Genomic DNA, 18,371 nt, shown 5'->3' on the forward strand with positions numbered 1-18,371 from the left:
GGTTTCCACTCCTCTAACTCAAAAGGCAGATGCTCTGTGGGTCTTACATTGTGGAGTCAAGGAGTCTGGTTCCCACTGCAGAGTGACATGCGGAATGATGACAAATTTGGCTCATCTGGAGGACAATCTCCTGCCACAGTGGACAACGGAGTCTGTGTTGTCCTTTGAGTCAGGCCCTTTGCTTGAGGGCAATGAGGTGTGAAGGTGACAGTATGGATAAGGTTTCTTCCCACAGATTTGTAAACTTCACTGTGGCCAGTGTGGAGCTCTATTGTCAGAGGAGAGGGAACCTGTCAGGCATCCCTTTGAAAACAACTGGTGGGGGCTGCTATTTGTGCAGAAAAGGTTGGGGTGCAATGAAAGGTGCTTGGGGGATTTGAGGTGGTATTGGATGGCTTCTCCAGGAACTGCAAATTTCCAGCAATTCTAACCACTTGCATCCCACAAATCCTTATTACATGGCAGGTGGGGACCTATGACATCTCTCTGCTGCAAAAGCCACAGTGTTTTCCCTGAGCTGCTGATTATAGTTAAGAAATGTAAATCTCTCACCATTTACTGGAAGTCCTGGTGAGAAGTCAGATCTTCCAATCAAAGTCTGCCAGAGCTAGAGCCTTTTAACTCTTACTTTTGCAGATGGGAGGCAAAGACAAAGAAAATGACTCTCTTAGGAGGACACTGTAATGTATGGAGGACTTGGGTTGGAATGCACTCCCTGAACTCTCTGAATATCAGTGATTTGTTTTCCTGTAGAAGTCATAGGGTCTACCATATATACCACAGCCCATCAAGAACTCTACAAATTCACCAAGTGAGGAAGGTGAAGCAGGGATATGGGGTCCCTGTGTTTGGGTCCCACTATCAGTTACTTCCATCCAGGTTCCCAGATTTTACTTTCTTTGCTTCAGATGGAATGGTTGCCTCTCGGTTTAGGTACCCCCCCAAAAAACATTTTCTCATCTTTTTAATGTAATCTAAGCACAGGGCCTTCTTAAATGTCAAGCCAGGGTTGGTGTTCCAGTGCCTGAAGAAGGGGCTCTTATGGATTGACCCTGCCTTCTCCTGACCAGCTTTCACTTTCTGGACATATGCTATGTTTGTCATTGGAGGATACATCACCAAAAGAACAGAAAGTAATGTCATTCCTTTACAGCTGCCCTCTGTGGTCAGTAATCAGAGAAGTACGTGAACATAAAAGAACAAATTCTAACAGAAATTCAAAGGAGAGGGGAATAGCTCCCCATAACCACTCCTCTCCCCAGTGCACATGATACTAATTAAATCACAGACTGAAAGAAACTTCTAAAAAGAGGAAATGGGCAGAAATATCTTCATATGTAAAAGATGGAAACTTCTAAAAAGAGGAAATGGGCAGAAATGTCTTCATATGTGTCTTCTTCCCCACTCTGGCATGTAGAAGAAGTGACCCTTAATAACCTATTTGAAAATTCTTTTGTCATGAAGGAAGAAGAGAGAATTGCAGCCAGGATTGCCAAACCTCACCTCACAGGAGAGCTAACCCACTCCTCCTTTTTAAGATTGTTCCTATTCCACGGAGAAGATCTGATCAGCAATTGTTCAGGAAGAGTGTCCTTCACACACACACTTGTGGATCACTTCTGAGTCAGGTCATGGTTGCCCTGACAGAGCATGTTCTCTGAGGACTAGACTCCGCCCAGCCCTGTTGGAAAGAGACAATAGTATGGATGAGCAGAAGACAAAACAAAACAGATGGGCTTGTGAAGAGGGTTGTTCCTATCAGATCCAAAGTTTTGGTTTCTTCTTTTATAAAGCCACATTGGCTGGAATTTTTGTGGTTTTGGTGGAGAGAAATTGTAATGGTTGTAGAGGGAGGTTGATGGCTTGAATTGGATCATGAAAAAGAAATATCGTTGTCACAGATCTTCAGTCTAACCATTTTAACAGAATTGATTGGTCATTTAGACAGCATGTATTTATTGAACCACTGAGTGTACTACAGATATGGTTGGTCCCTATACTCCTGGAGTTTTTCAGCCTCACCAAGAGACAGATAAGAGACAAATATTGCATTTAAAAATCGACATTATGAAGAGTGCTACAATAGAAAAATGCCATGATTCTGTAAGAGCACACATCCATTGAGCAGGACATGAGCAGGGCTTTCTGTCTCATGTTTTTTCACTGTTCCCTCAAATTCAACTCAGACGTTGAGTCCCAACAGTATTTTGGTTTTCCAAAGTATGCATCCTTGAGATGAATCATTTTAAGCCCATGTAAACTGAAGAGTTGAGAAATCATCCAACCAAGGGCAAGGCCTTAGAGATATAGGGCCCAAATTCTTCCAGAACAGGAGACTATAGTCAAGTTTATTGACATTAAACTAAGATACTTGTATTAGTTAGGGTTCTCCAGAAAAGCAAAACCAGTGGGATGTATGTGAATATATAATTATATGTAATTATAAAAAATTAATAAATATTAATTTAATAAATTGATTAATAATATGTTTTAAATGTATATATGTGCATACGTGTGTGTGTGTGTGTGTGTGTATAGAGAGAGAGAAATTTATTTTAAGGAATTGGCTCATGCTTTTATGGAATCTAGTAAGTTCAAAATTTGCAGGTAGGCTGGCAAGCTGGAGACTCAGGGAGAAGCTGATCCTGTTGTTCAAGATTAAAGGCAATCTTCGGAATTTCCTCTTGTGCAAAGGATGTCAGTCTTTGTTCTTTTAAGGCCTTCAAGTGATTGGATGAGGCCCACAGACAGTAGGGACAGGAGCCTGCTTTTCAGTCCACCGATTTAAATGTTAATCTCATCTAATAACACCCTCACTGAAATGTCCAGAATAGCATTTGACCACATATCTGGGCACCATGGCCCAGCCAACGTGACACATAAAATTAACAATCACAATGCCCTTCAAATAAGCTGAAATGTTGTGTGAAGAGGGAAAAGTCAAGGGGCTCTACAATATTTGCAGAAGGCTTCTTGGAAGAAACAGGAGTGGAGCTGAGTGTGATTAGGAGAGAAAGAGCCAGAAGGGAAATAATAAATATAGAATGTTGGGAAGGAGATGGTTCCATAAACTCATTTTCCAATGTTTCCTAAATCAAGAACATTTAGCATTGTGACTAATAGATGACCTCCGTTGCTCTGACTTACGATGAACCATAACCCCAAGGCAGGAGTGGGCACATGAGAATGTGCAGGTCCCTGGAATATTTCTTATTCCTCAGGAACCTTTAAAAGCTCTTTGTGAGTAGAATAATAAATAGCAAGAAACACTATTCACAGCTCAGCACTCTCACATCTACCAATACTTTGTGGAAGATCATAGCACTTATCAGAGTATATTCTAATTTTCTGTTAGCCTATATCATAACACACATCACTGGGTTAATTCATCAAGGGCTAAAACCTCGGCTTGTTTATTCCTGTGTCTTTGACGCCCCACATCATGTTCTGTGTTTCTTATGTAATGGAATTGGTATGTTCCCTAAAGAAAAAAGACCCAAAGACAGATGATAACCCCCAGGGCCCAACATTTAGTTCCTCTGTGAAAATTAGATCATTGCCCACTTCCCCAAGTCCAGCTCAGAAAGCACTCCTTATTTTCTTCCCCTCTCCTCAGCCCAATTCCCACCAGCTACAATAGGAGTGTGTAGATTAGTATGGAATTTACTACCATTGTGTGGATCACTTTCTTTTTCTAGCCTTGTGGCAGCAGGGGAATTTTCCTTTATTTCGTGCTATAAAACACAGTAACCCTACGTTTCAGCTTGCCAACTGTAGGGACTCTTGCAAATGGGTATATTTCCACAGACCTACACAATAGGCCTAATTGCATGGGTTTGCAGTGTAAGCGGAGGTCGTTTGATTACTAGTTGTTTTGTACCATGAAAGTGCACATTAATTATTTAAGAGATGGACTTATAATTATCGCAAGCTTTAAGTAATTACCTATAATTTTGGCAAGGGTTAGAAAAACTGATAGTGTAGCAAATTCAGGTTTTAGTCATTAGTAAGATCATAATTACATTTAAATTGCAAAATGAAAATTATGCAATTTATCTCCCCAATAATGCATAAACATTACAGTGATTGTAGGTTTTAATGGACTATAAAAACTACCACAGCAATGGGCAGTAGGGGGCAATTTCAGCCCATTGCTATTATTTTATATTTTAAGTGCTTCTTCCATACCATTGTTCTGTCCACTAATCCTTGGGTTAGCAGTGGGGCTGTGGTTTTTCTTTCAACATGAAAGCGAAGCACTCTTTGAAGGAGAGGAATAAAGTGAGACTAAAGGAGTAGATCATGATAAGCCTTCAATAAATGTAGAGTATTCACATCAAAGCAAAGGGAAGAAAGAACCTATGTAGGAAGTACAGTAGTTTCAAAAATACTTTCCTACTTGAATTTTTATTTGAATGATATTATTATACCTACTTCACAGATGAGAAAGCTAAGGCTCAGAGAGGACTTGAGATCTTTTTGCAGTTGTAATGCTGGGACTGGAACCCCACATTCTAATTCTTTATAGGTGGCTGCCTTTACTTCGTTATACTGTGATGAGAGTTGAGGTCCTCTCGGTAGCATGTAAGGCATTACATGGGTTAGTTTTGCCAGGCAAACACAGTCATGCAGCATTCAGGTATAAAATGATGACATTTTGACAGGAGACCATCAGCCTACAGTCTTTCCTCCTTTGGTTGGCCAATGTACTTGTAAAAGGCAGCTCGAACGCCCCTTCCTCTCTGACGCACTTCCTAGGGCAGAATTCCTCACCCTTCTGTGTTCCCATATTGACCTGATAAATGTCTCCATTGTGATTCAATATCATAAACAACAAAACTGCAATAAACTCTAATGTCTCCGTAGCTGGACTAAGGACCTTAAAACAAGTGTTTTGGTTTATATATTTATGGCAGTCTGTGAAGGCTGAGGAAATGTATATTAACTGCATTAGTCAATTAATCAATCATTTATTGCTGTCCACTCTGCTTATTATCCTATGTTAGATGCAGTGAAGTTTAAAAAAAAAAAAGATAATAATAACACCTACCTGCTCAAGATACTGTAATCCAGAAGAGCAAAACAAACAGCAGATGTAAGACAAAATGGTAATACAAACATATTTATCATTGCTAAACAAACTACACTGTTATTATAAGTGTTTACTAAGATAAGCCTTGATTTTGTCTTCCATTGGAATGCCGCAGGAGTTGCTCCGACACCCATCTGACTTGCTTAATCAGGTTTGGTTTTACCTAGATGTAAGGAGATGAATATTTCCTGTTGTCATGATCTAATTACTGGTGATGCCAACAATAAATATTGACTGAGCACCTAATCTGTGCCAGGCTTCGTGCTGAGAAATAGGACACTGAAAAGAACAAATCCCAGTCTGTGTGCTATTGGGAAGACAGACACGGGCAGTATAAATGGAAAGCAAAACAGGACGTATGCTCTTAATCAATAATAGCTGCAGGAGTGGGGCAAAGGGAGTACTGATGAAGGACAGAAGAGGATGAAAGTACCCCCAGGGGTGGGTGCAGAAGGAATGCTTGAGGGAGGTGAGTTTTGAGGGATATTCTGAAAGGTAAGAAACTTTTCAAAAGTCAGGAAAGAGGGATCAAAATGGACCATTCAAAGAGTTGCCAACATCATGAGTAAAAGCACGGGATATTGCCCTGGCCATTGTGGCTCAGGTGGTTGGAGCGTTGTCCCATAAATTGAAAGGTCACCATGAGTTTGATTCCCAGTCAGGGCACAGCCTAGGTTGCCAGTTCAGTCCCTGGTATGGACATGTACCAACCAGTTGATGTTTCTCACTCACATGGATGTTTCTCTCTCTCTCTCCCCTCCCCCCATCCCTTCCTTTCTCTCTAAAAATCAATAAGCATGTCCTTGGGTGAGGATAAAAAAGAAAGAGAGATATGTTTCATTTGCATTCCTGATCTTTCAGGCTGTGGAAACATGATCTCTTAGGGTAGTAACTCCTGCAGATTGCTGATATTTGTTAGTTTCCACGTCCTAGGTTGATCCTATCTTGTGATCTGTCCCAAAATTCAGTGAGGAGTACTATTTGGATGGCCTACCAGCAACATCATTCCATGACCTCTTGGTGGCTTACAATGAAGGGGGAGGTCCCCATGGAAATGCTGCTCTGCAGAAACAATGTGTTTGCAGACTTGCTTTGAGCAGGAACTGAAGAGAAGGACTGCATGTTGAGCAGCCTTGCTGTGGGTAAAGTGCTTTATAGGTGCCTGAGACTCAGGCTTGGAACCCAGTGTTGTTAGAAGAAATTTGCTTAGTTAGGAGACTTAAATACCTCCAGACCTCTGCTCCCATGGCATGGAGGAATCAGATGGAGATACAAATCAAAAAAAGCTAAATGAGTATTTCTTCTCGCATGACAGTCCAGCACTAGATATTATGAGGAATAGCAAAGCAATGATCACACAATCTCTGCCTTTGGGAAACTTACAATTAATGCAGGATAAGAGGTAAGATCAGGCAAGTATATATATATAGCTTAATTATAAGGAGGGGTTTAACTGTCACAAAGAAGTAGTGAGAACAATGTAGTAGAAGATAGCATGCTCACTTCGGCTGGGAATATTGGCTACCATTTTTAATTAAGGTTTTGGCATTTAAACTTGATTTTGAAAGAAAGGTAGGATTCTGTGAGTTAAAGATGAAGGAATAAAGTCTCAGAGACAAAACAATACCTACAGAAACAGGCAAATGGGTTGGAAAACACATATCATGTGTTAATTGGAATTATTTTGGTTATAAGTGACTGAAAAATCAACATGCCATAGCTTAGGTAAAAAATGGAAATGAACAAACAGTAAGACTCACAAAACTGTGTGACAGGCAAATGTATAGTCAGTCATAATGACAAATGGCTTGAAAATCATCAAAACTGACTGTTACCACCTCATCTCTGATTCTCTCAGCTTGTCACGTTCATCCTCCTAGACTGTCTTTCTCCTCTGGAGGGAAACAGGATGGCAGCTCTCCTGTTGGCATAACTCTCAGATTCTGGCTCAAGTTCTAAAATCCTGCTCAAATACCCAGCTCAGGTTGAGTGCCTACCCCTGTACCAGCTACCAACATCTGTGAACAGAAAGGGGGGACTTGTAAGAACATAGATCTTGTACAAACATGAATGTCACTTCTGAAACCGCATTTTGAACTTGTGAAGGAGTATTTGTTATTAAAAAAAATGGGGAAAGGGGTAAAATATTAAGTATATTTCTCAGAAGAAAGTAAGAGGAGTGTGGATCAATAAAATAATAGATGCCTCAAAATATAAGTTGCGGAAAGTGTGGTTGGAAATGTTGGTCAGAGCCAGATTACGGGGCAAGCTGAATGCTGGCCTATGGAGTATTATCTTTGTGTGTGGGACAATATTTAGCACTCATGAGTTTTGAGTAGATGCTTTTCATCATATTATTTTACCTGGCTTTTCACTAGCTTTCCATTAAATCAAGCCATTGTGGATTAGATTAAAGGAGAATGATTAGATAGAAATAAAGGTTGATATTTTATCACAAACAAAGAGCAGGCAGATAAATTGTGTAGGGCAAGGATAATAATATAAAGCGTTCACTGTAAAAACATTTTACATACCAGATAATGTCTAATTTTAATTGGAGTGCATGTGTGCATAAGGCGTAGTGGGAGCTGGGGTGGTAGTGGTCCATGGCTTTGCTCCCCTGACATAACCACTGCTCTCCTGATCCTCCAGGGCTGGCTCATCAGACCCACCTTGGTGGATAGCGGCTCCCAAGCCTGTATATTAACTCAGCTGACAGTCAAGTTCTAGTTCCCGTCTAATAAAATACACCTGATGTGAAGAGTGTGAAAAGTACTGATTCCACAGGGACTTTAATTGCCATTTTCTTTTGGAGAATGAAAACAATCTCTTCTTCGCAAGGACATCATACTTCCTTTAGCATCAGAGCTGGAGAAGGCTTTATGGAATTGCCATCTATGCTCTCATAGGTAAAGAGAAAGCATTATTTGAACCATATTCCAGTGACTAAGGGGTTTCAAGCTTTGTCCTGTCTTTCTTCCATTCATTTTCTTTGAGCTAGATATTCTTACTAGGGGAACAAAGGACCCTGGTTCTTGAACTGAGGACTAGCTTTATTCCTTGTAGGATGGAGTTTCCCACCTAGTGGGAAATGGTAACAAGCTCAGCACTGAAAAGCTGACTTGTCAAGAAATGATGACAGGTGGGCTGAGTCAGGAGTTTGATAGCAACAAATGAGCTAGAAAGAGTGCCAGTTATCCTTGTCAAAGGCCTCAATCAACTGCTGGCCATTGATGCCCTAGCTGGAGAGTAAATAGTTCCAGCTCCAGCCATGGTAAAGGCTGTATCTTATTCTTGGTCAGGGATCGGGTCTGGAACTGCCGAGAAACAAGCCTGACACAAGATCTTTCAGTGATTGCTGCCTGAGTATACCCCTGCGGAACACGACATACATTGAATGCCAGTGTCTGTAGTAGAAACTAAACAGTTACTCACTGGGCTTTTGTCTGCACAGATCTGAGAAGGTCCATCTATGTGAGGCACACTGAGAATGATAGCCACTCAGGGTCAGGAGGTAAGAGGAGGACCCAAGACTGATCACTAGGCTGCAGGCAATAGTCTCAGAGACTGAGCCAGTGTCCAAATTTTGCCCCAGAGGTTGAGAGATGTGTTTAAAGGGGATCAGAGGCGCAGATGTGGTTGAGCAGACAGCTGTACTAGCAGCATCTGAACCACCTTCAATGAGAGGGGGCATGAAGCGCTTGAGTGATCAGGTGAAACTGATCTAAATTGGGCAACTTCTCTCCATTCACAGCAAGATACAGCAACCTTCCAGGAATAGAGCATTAAGCACTGCATGGACTCCCACAGCTGAGCAGGAAGGGAGATCTCATGTTGGTGGCTGGCACTCAGGAAGGGCTTGAAGCCCAGGAAAAGACTAGGCCATTGAGGCAGGGTCACTGGAGAAAACAGAGTGAGATTCTAGCAGAGGTGAGTGTTGTGGCCTGTGATCCTGGGCAGACCAAGCGTGCTACCACTTTCAGGCTATATAGGTGATAGGACTCATCCTTCTTAGGTCTAGGTTCAGGTGCTTTTGTCTCAAGTGCCGCTGGACACTGAGGCCAAAGCTGCTGAGTGGCATCCAGCTTGGTCAGACCTGGACCCACCTTGGCTCCCCTTATTGGGGTGTCCCTCGGTATACCAGGCAGTGGGGGCTAGGGGAGACCAACCCAGGGGAACACCTGTGGGCCTAACCGTGTTTGGGGACATTTTTTTTATTAGATTCAGAAGGCTGGTAATGGCAAATTAGAATGCTACAGTCTCTGATCACTAGAATTTTCCCTTGAAAGTATCCTTATCTATTATAGGTGCTACAAAAGTATTCATGATGTCCTAAAATGTCACCTCCAAGTCTAAGATGATGATGATGATGATGATTTTATTCTAAATAGCTGAGGCTTATGACATAATCAAAATATCTTGTTTTATTTTTATTATAAATGTCATACATGCTCATCATAGAACATAGAGAAAAATAGTAATAAAATAGCAGTATTTTATTAGGATAAGTATTGTCTCTGAAGGATAAATAGCTAAAGTTGGTAAATAAAATAAGACTTTAAAAATCTCAGAGTAATTTTTCCCTGGGATTTTGGTGCTTTGTTTGGCCAATTGCTTGCAGAGATGAAGAGGTAATCTTTCCATTAATAAATGCGAGGCAGGTGAGCAAGGGCATAGAGGATACAAAGCAGGAGACAACCAAAAACCTCTTCTTTTTTATTCTGACATGCATTTTCATACTTCCATTTGAGCATAGACTTGTCTGCACTATTTGAAAATTCACTTCAAAGAAAATAATAAAATCTTGGTGCAAGAGAAATTGAGATGCTTTCCAATTTTCCAACTTCAATAAAATGCTCCCCGGTGTGTCTCTGAAAGTCACTCTGGACAGGAAATTGACAGCAATGGTTCATTTCCAAGGTGGTGAGGGAGGGGACTGGAAGGGTGGCACTGAGCTAGGGCCAGTATAGCACAGGGACAGGGGAAATGGTCTCACAGCAGGGTATGCCAAGATTCCAAAGCTCTATGTGCAAAACACAAGGCAACTGTGGTCTAGGTGTCCATTCTGAAAGGTCTGAGCAGGGGGTATGTTGCTTTTAAAGCTTCTGGCTGTATGATACTTACTTTCAGAGAGCTGTCAAAATCATAGACCCAGGAGAGCCACTCAGGTGGAGACAATGGGTGTTTATTGTGACTGCAGGCACTTAAATGGATCCAGATTATCCATGCGACTCAGTATAGAGAAGAATGATGAGGTCAGCCAGGAGCAATCTCCCAGCCTCTGCCTCTGGCCTCCTCATAGCCGTCCCACGAGCCAATTGTTCTGAATTCATTCTCCCCAGATCTCTGAGGCTTTCCATCATTCTCTGGCTCTTGCTACCCACCTCACACGCTTTCACAACAGTCTGGACCTTACAGGTGTCAGGATATTTGTCTGCTCAGCCTGACTCTTTCCTGGGAGATGTTTTGCCTGCAGAACCCCATTTACCCTGGACCTTTAAGACCTTTCCAAGGAGATGAATTCCAATAAAGAACAGCAGTCAGGGTTTAATCCTAGGTTGGTTGGATGAAAAAGTTTTATTGGAACTAGGATAAAAGGACAGTCAACTAGGCAGCATTTAGAGCTGAGAGCTCTGCCCATTGGGGAAAAGAGGGGTAAATCAGATCCAGAGTGAAAGGCAAACCTAAAAAATGATCCACATATAAACCATGGTTGGTAAGTTGCAGATTGAGTTTCAGTCAAGTGCTATCATCCTCATTTTCAAGATGCAGGTTGAAAAACTGGTCTGAGGTCCCCCAAGATGGAAATTGGAAACCTGGGATAAGACCCCAGGCACTTACTACCACTATCCTCATTACACAGAGAGAGACCTGAGGTCCATAATTTGCAATAGGTTATTCCCCACAGGAGCACAGAGGAAGGTGGAATGTGGGCTTTGAAACCAGAATCTAGCAAGCGTCCACCACAGTGCAACATTTACAGTCACACTTCTTCTCCTACATGATACATTTCTCAAAATACTGTTACTTAACGTAATTCAATATTCCAGGTACAACTGAAAATACTCCCTCCTCTTTACCAGAAAAGAGCAAACTTAACTCCTGCCAATCATGCCTCCAGCTCCACAATCAGAATCTCTGCTTGGTATCTACTTCTCTGTGAGCCTGTCTGGATATTTGGCAGTCTATGAAGTAGCTAGTTAATTAAACTACCACCCAGCTAGTTTTCATGTGAGACAAAAAGAGGAGGAAAGAAGAGGGAAATTAATTTAAATACAAAAATGTATATTTGACATCAGTCACATGACTAACTTACATCCACCTGCCCCTCTCTATCTCCACTTGTATGTCTGTATGTCTGCCTTTACTGTCCAAATGGACTTGCCTTTTGACACAGCGATCCCAACTTCTCGAAATATCTCTGAAGGAACCCAAAACACTAATTCAAAAGAACATAAGCACCCTTATGTTCATCGCAGCGTTATTTACAATCGCCAAGATTTGGAAGCAGCCAAAATGTCCATCAGGAGAGAAGTGAATAAAACAACTATGAGATATTTACACAATGAAATGCTACTTAGCCATAAAAAAGAAGAATATCTTTACCCTTTGTGACAGTATGGATTGACCTGGAGAACATTATGCTAAGTAAAATAAACCAGTCAGAGAAAGACAAATACCATATGATTTCACTCGTCTGTGGAATCTAATGAACAAACTGAACTAACAAGGAAAATGGGGACAGACTCATAGATGGAGAGAAGGATGACAGCTAGTGGGAGGGGTGGGAGGTGAGGAGGTGGAGAGATCAAGCAAAAAAGGAAAAAAGGCTCATGAACATGGACAAAAGTGTGGTGATTGCTTGGGGAAGCGGGTATAAGGCACTAAATGCTAATGGGAAAAAAAGACAATAGTGGAAAGAAGGAGAGAGGACTTAATAAAAAACATGTATGAATGACCCATGGACATGGACAACAGAGTGGGAATTGATTGTGGGAGAGGCATGAAGGGTGGGATGGATGGGAAGGGCAAAGGGGGAAAAATTGAGACAACTGTAATAGAATAAACATTTTTTAAAAAGATTAAATCAATCAGTTAATATTTAAAAATAAACAAAGTGAGCTCGTGATCTTCCCCTAAAATCTGTGCAATCTTCCAATCTCTGTGACTTAGGACAAAAACCTTGAGGACATCCTTGACCCCTCATATGTCTGTCTGCAAGTCTCATTGGTTTTACTTCTAAAGAATGTCCAGAATGCACTCATTCTGCAGCCCTTTCCTATTATAACCTTGATGCCAACACCTCTGGCTCTTGCTAGGATTGCAGCCATGGCCTCCTAACACCTGCCTGCTCCTCTTCTTGTCCTGTTCCAGTCTATCCTCAACACAGCAGCCAGAATGAATCTGTTAAAAGATCGTCAAATCAATATAATCCATCAGGCCTTAACATCCAATGACCTCCATCTCTCTGCAGCTAGAAAGCAAACTCATCGTGCCTGTCTAGTCTCCCTGTCTGGTTCCCGTGATTCCCTGTGGTGAGCCTATCCCTCTCACTCACTCTACTCCAGACACGCTGGCCCCTTCACTATTCCTCCTACATGGCTGGATTGTCCCCACCGCAGCACATGTGCACTCGTTATCTCTTCTACTTGAGAATACCCACATGGCCTGCTCCTTCGCAATTGCTTCACGTCCCCATTCAAATGTCACCCTCTCAGGTAACCTGCCACGACCACATGGTTTAAATCCTCCTACAATACCCTGTTCTCTTTCTCTACCTTCATTTACCCCCTGCATTCCCTATAACATTCTAGAATAAAATATATTTTATTTATGTAGTTTATTATCTGCATAAAGTCAAGAAGAAAGGGAATCTTGTCTGCTTTATTCACGGCTTTGTTCTGTGTGTCCAAACAGTGTTTTACACAGGGGAGGAGCTCAGTAAATATTTGTTGAACCAATAAATGAGCGCTTGAACTGCTCATGGGGCCATAGCTGTTCCACCAGTCTGGAATGCTTTCCTCTACCTGTACCTGTTCCACATTCCCTCACCTTTTCTCAGCACTTCAGTCAATGAGGGGCTCTCGGGCAGAGCTGACCCAAATCTGCATCCTCAGAGTTCACACTCCTTGATGCACCTGTCTGTGCAGGGTTGCTGTCATCTCCCATGAAACGTTATCACAGGTCAGAGTGACATGAATATCTCAAAGATCCCCTGGACTCCTTACTATGTAATTGCAGCCCAATTTCTCCTTGATACTTCAATCAGTCATCCTAGCCAATAGGGTAGTGAATAACAGAAAATATCCAGTTGGCCATCATCTCAGCTTCCAATTCCACTCTCTCCCAATAAATCCTAGAAGTAAAATATTTATAAATGGACAATAGGTGAGTTTGTGAAAAATGCCCTCCTCACATTCTTCTTTTTGGTACTGGTCCCCTGTGCTCTGGCTATGGGCGGACCAGCACCATATTCTGGACCCTAGTGCATAGCCTTCAGACACACAGCATCCAACCTTGAAGGTGTTGTCCCCCGGGGGGCTCTGTAACTGAACCATAAGTAAGCCATTCCACCAATCTCTGAAGTCAGATGCTTCTGGGTGATAGGATTCATAGTAAGAGTGGATTGCATGGGCATCAGATCATTGCCTTTCTCCTCTGCCTGGGAAGTACATTTTTGGTCAGAAGCAATGTTGTGTGAGACAGTGAAGAACATATTCAGCAACTTGACAGATGACAATGCTGGCAGAGGCCTGACAGATGAGAAGCAAAACAAAATCAAATCCAGAATAATGGTCTGCTTTGACAGGACAAACTGCAGAGCCCTCCATCGCAGGAGGGGCCCAGTGCAATTAACCTGCCACCAGGTAGCTGGATGACCTCCAAGGGATATGTTAACATATCAGTGCTCCCTCATGTCTAAGGTTGGTTACTGATGTGAGTATACTGGTCAGTTCAGAGTGAGAGCAGCTTACAGGAGGGACTTGGTGGGAGGAAGCCCATATTGCTAAGCCTGTTCTTAGCCTCTGTCCCTACTACCATAGTTGCCATTTTGTCCACTGGGTCCTTTAATGGGTACTTGGGTATTTAAAGAGGAAGGTGAGTAATATTGAACAAAGGGTCAATCTGTCCACCTGATTATTAAGAGCATACTCAGTAGTGGGGCCTTTTGGAGAGCATTTACTTTGAATACAAGTATTCTCATACTATGGCACAATGTAAAATGTCTGTCCTATATATTTCTTCCCCAAACTGCTTAGCTACCCTAGCCTGCTGTCTTAGAATTCTTCATTTGCTTTATGTTGTCTAGACCAGCAAGAAGCCTGGCTAATCCACAGTGACTGTGTGATTCTGGGTGATCAAGAACAATAACATAATTGGTAATGATTTGGAGGAAGAGGAGCTCCAAGAAATGACAGGAGTGCTCAAAATAAGGCTCAAAATGGAGAAGGACCAAAGAAGATCAAGAGTGTAGGTAGCATGAATTTTGATAGTCCCACCAGAGCACAGCAGCTGGAATAAATAAGCATGGACCATCCTCATGCTTGTTGTCATTGCTCAGGAGTCACATTCTAGTGTGGATGATCTGACTGATCCTATTTGGGAGCTATACCCCTGCTTCTTGGCTATTCCAAACTATACCCCATGGGAGAGAAGCAATTCCCCAAAAGGAAATCAATATGCCAATATCGAAGGTGAAATGAACAGTTGATAGTCTTAAACTCTATGAATGCCCAGTGCACTGGACCTCTGGGTCTACAGATCTTTGAGGTGCTCATATGTCTTTCGGTGGGGATGGTTGTGATAATAGGGTAGAGTGGAATGACCACTGCTCATAAAGTTACTTAGAGAGTTGGTGCATAAATAAATATTCGATTCTTGCTCCTACCTACCTCTCTCTTCACCCCATTCATCTTCCTTTCCACAGTCTGAGCTGCTAATGCTACTGTTTGATAGGTCACAACCATTCTCATGTAGTTCAGATGTGACCTTTGCCCCACTGACCTGTGCTCTGGCTCTTCAAGGACCATTCTGAACTCAGGCGCACACATTAGACCACACAGCCTATTTGGGGTTTAGAAGGCAAGACTGCAGTAGTCCCAGCCTGCTCCTCCAGCCTTTGCCTCTGGTTAGGTTCTATATCAGCTTTCCAGATATGGAATTATATAAAAGCCTTCCACAAAGGAAAGAGGGGGAAAAAGTTCATAAGCACCTGTGTTCAGCCTCATGGCAGGCTTTCATTAGGTTCGAATGAAGCTTGGGCCTGCAGTCCTGAGGCCCTTTTTCATTTCCACTTGATCTGGCTCAGCCAGCTCCTTATCCATGAGGACCCTCAGGAAAGCTGAGCAATTCATGGGCTCAGGTGTCGCAGCTAAGGCTAGCGCTGGAGAGTAGAAGGAGCTGGGAGAAAAGGCTTTCTCTTGTTTCGAAGAGCAGCAGCACTGTGTCTCCTAGACATTTTTCTTGCATGGTTGTCTGATGAACTCCAACCTCTTTGCCAAGAGAAAACGCAGGCTGTCATGATAGGGAGCCTGAGCTCCAGCTCCAGCTCTGGCAGCTTGCATATGTCCTGTCTGAGCCTCAGTTCCTCTTCTGTGGAGTATTGTAAAAAACAGTATCTGAATAAGTATGGGTATGCACATGCAAGCATATTTATCATCCATGCAAATATTTTGCATTCTGCAAAGCATTTTATCTACACTATTTTATTTAATAGTAACATTTGGCTTTGGGGCTTAAATATTGTTAAACCAATTTTATCAGTGAGAAAACTAAGGATCATAGAAAAGACCAGATAACAGACAGTTAGCTGGCCTCAAAATCCTGCCTGTCTGACACTGAAGCGTGTGCTTGACAATCATGTTGCCTCTGTACCTACATTATGAATACTGTGTCTGGGGCACAGTGGCCACTCCATAATCATTGCTACTCTATTTGAACATATGCTTAATTTCCATGCATATGAGTCTAGCTGACTCTGTGCACATGGGCCTGGCTGCCATGAGCAATATTTTGGCAGTGCTTGTCACTGAGAGCATTTTCATATGCTAATAAGAATTAATAATTCATGTGCAGTAATCTGCCTGGTGTTTTTCCCATCCCCATTTCTCACTGGGGGACAAAGTGGACGAGAGATGATGCTTCCCTGGAGGGAAGGCCAGGCCATCTGCATAGCTATCTCCACGGAGGGCTTGGTGGGCCTGCGACTCCCCTGCTGAAGGTGGGGAGGAGATTGAGGGGGGATTAGGAGGGAATGCCAGCCTCCCCCTTAAGGAGTCCTCCATGCCCTGTGCTGGCAGCTGGGGAGCTGCAGGGAGCTGATCTCTCTGCACAGGGACTGTGCTCTGTTGCTGAGCATGTCTGTCTCATCTGACTTTTCACAGCGATTGTTTTAAATTAGGTGCCCCGTGATTTTCTGGACTCTGTCGAGCCTGAATAAGCCCTCCCTGGGAAGCAGGCCTAGCAGGACACAAGGGCCTTTCCTATTTAGGCTAATGTCTGTGTTACCCTCGAGCTCAGAGGAATTTTCCAAGCCACTAATTTGTACTTTGCCAGTAGACAAGACTGATGAGTGATATTATTTTAGGCTTTCTAAATCAGAGCACCACTTTTGGGTACTAGATGTTCTCAATTTCTTATTTCCTTCAACTCAAAAAATCCAGCAATTTTTGTTGTTACTTAAAAAGGCAGTTGGGTTTTTCAGAGCAGTACTTCTGGCCTTTCTCCTCAACCTGCCAAGTAATAACTTTTGGTTCTGCAATTTAACTGAACAAATATTTATCATGTGCCCATTAGATGTCAGGCTCTGAGCTAAGTGCTGCAGAGGGTATAAAGATGGATGATTCCTTTATTCATTCATGCATGCATCTAGTCATTCAATCAACCAGCATTTTTGAGCACATGTTATTGATAGGTAACTGACAAGTGATGGAACCAGATTCAGTTAGGACTATATCCTGCTTTGAATGACAGAAAACCTAATGACAGTGCCTTCAATAAATAAGGGTTTTCTTTTTCTTATATATTAAGAAGGCTGGAGTCAGATAGTTACTGATATTAGTTAACAGGCCTTTTGACTTTTGGGATGATATTTTTGTTAGTCACTAAGCCTCTTCTTCCTAGCTCATTATGGCTGCTGCAGCTCCAGCCATAATTTTTACTTCAAGGCAGAAGAAGGAAAGGTTAAGTCAACTGAGTTAAAATGTTTTTACCAAGGAAATATAAACTTCCACCACATCACCCATTCTCCACCAACACCAATCACTGGCCACTCCCTAGGTATAAGGGAAGCTGTCACAATTAATTTTCATTGGTCATGCTCCTTCTTAGGCTTCTGTTAGTAAGGGAGAAGGAGATGATATTGTTTAAACAAACAGTAGTTGCAAAAATACTAAATGAAAGAGTCAGCGTCCTTGCCCTCAAGGAACTTACCACCTAGTGGCAAAGGCAGAGGGTGGAAGTGGTAAGACAGGGGATAGGTGGAGGGAAAGGCCACCGTTACAAAGCACCTCACAGACATGAGTTCATTTGATTCTCAATATAAACCTGTGACATAGGCTGAACAGACATCATTAGTCCCACTTTATAGATGTCCTCATCTATGAAAGTGAGGCATGAGAGGTTAAATGATGGTATGTTGGGGTCACATGGATGATATCTAGTAATCCAGGGGACAAAATCTAAGACGGCTTTAAACCTGTACCTAATGGTTTTTTTCTCCTGCTCTTTTTGCCTTTCAGGAAATAACAGCAGGCCCTCTCACAGTGACCACCATTCCAAACCAGAGAAGACCAGGCCCAGGGGTTCACACAGGCGCAGAAAGCCAACAAATGAACTCCAGCGACCCCTGATGGGTGGCTGGAATCAAATTCTGCCCCTAGCCAACCTTTGTGCACAGTCCTGGTCCTTGCAGACAGTATTTAGAAGCAAGCGGTGTCTAGTAATTTGCACTCAGCTGAGCACTTAGATCTCACCTAGTCAGACCCTGCCAGCTTGGAATTCCTTTATACTTTCTCTCATCTTTCCCATTCCTTTCCTTAGATAACTTAGTTTCAAGATCGTCTAATCAAAACTTCTGAATGAGAGTTAATATACATAGTTTTTCCTTACCATTATCCTTTAAATTTGCAGGGAAACTGATCTGAGCCTGGTCCCCTTGTCTCTGGTCTCCTCCTTTGGGTGGCCAGAGAAATAAATCTCTCTCCCTCCCCTTCTCCTTGTCCCTGTCCCTGTCCCTCCGCCTCCCCCTATCCCTCTCCCTTCTACCTCTCCCCTTCTC

This window comes from Pteronotus mesoamericanus, unplaced genomic scaffold (genome assembly GCF_021234165.1).
Source record: "Pteronotus mesoamericanus isolate MK-2021 breed Mesoamerican mustached bat unplaced genomic scaffold, CSHL_Meso_final scaffold_167, whole genome shotgun sequence".
Lineage (NCBI taxonomy): Eukaryota > Metazoa > Chordata > Mammalia > Chiroptera > Mormoopidae > Pteronotus > Pteronotus mesoamericanus.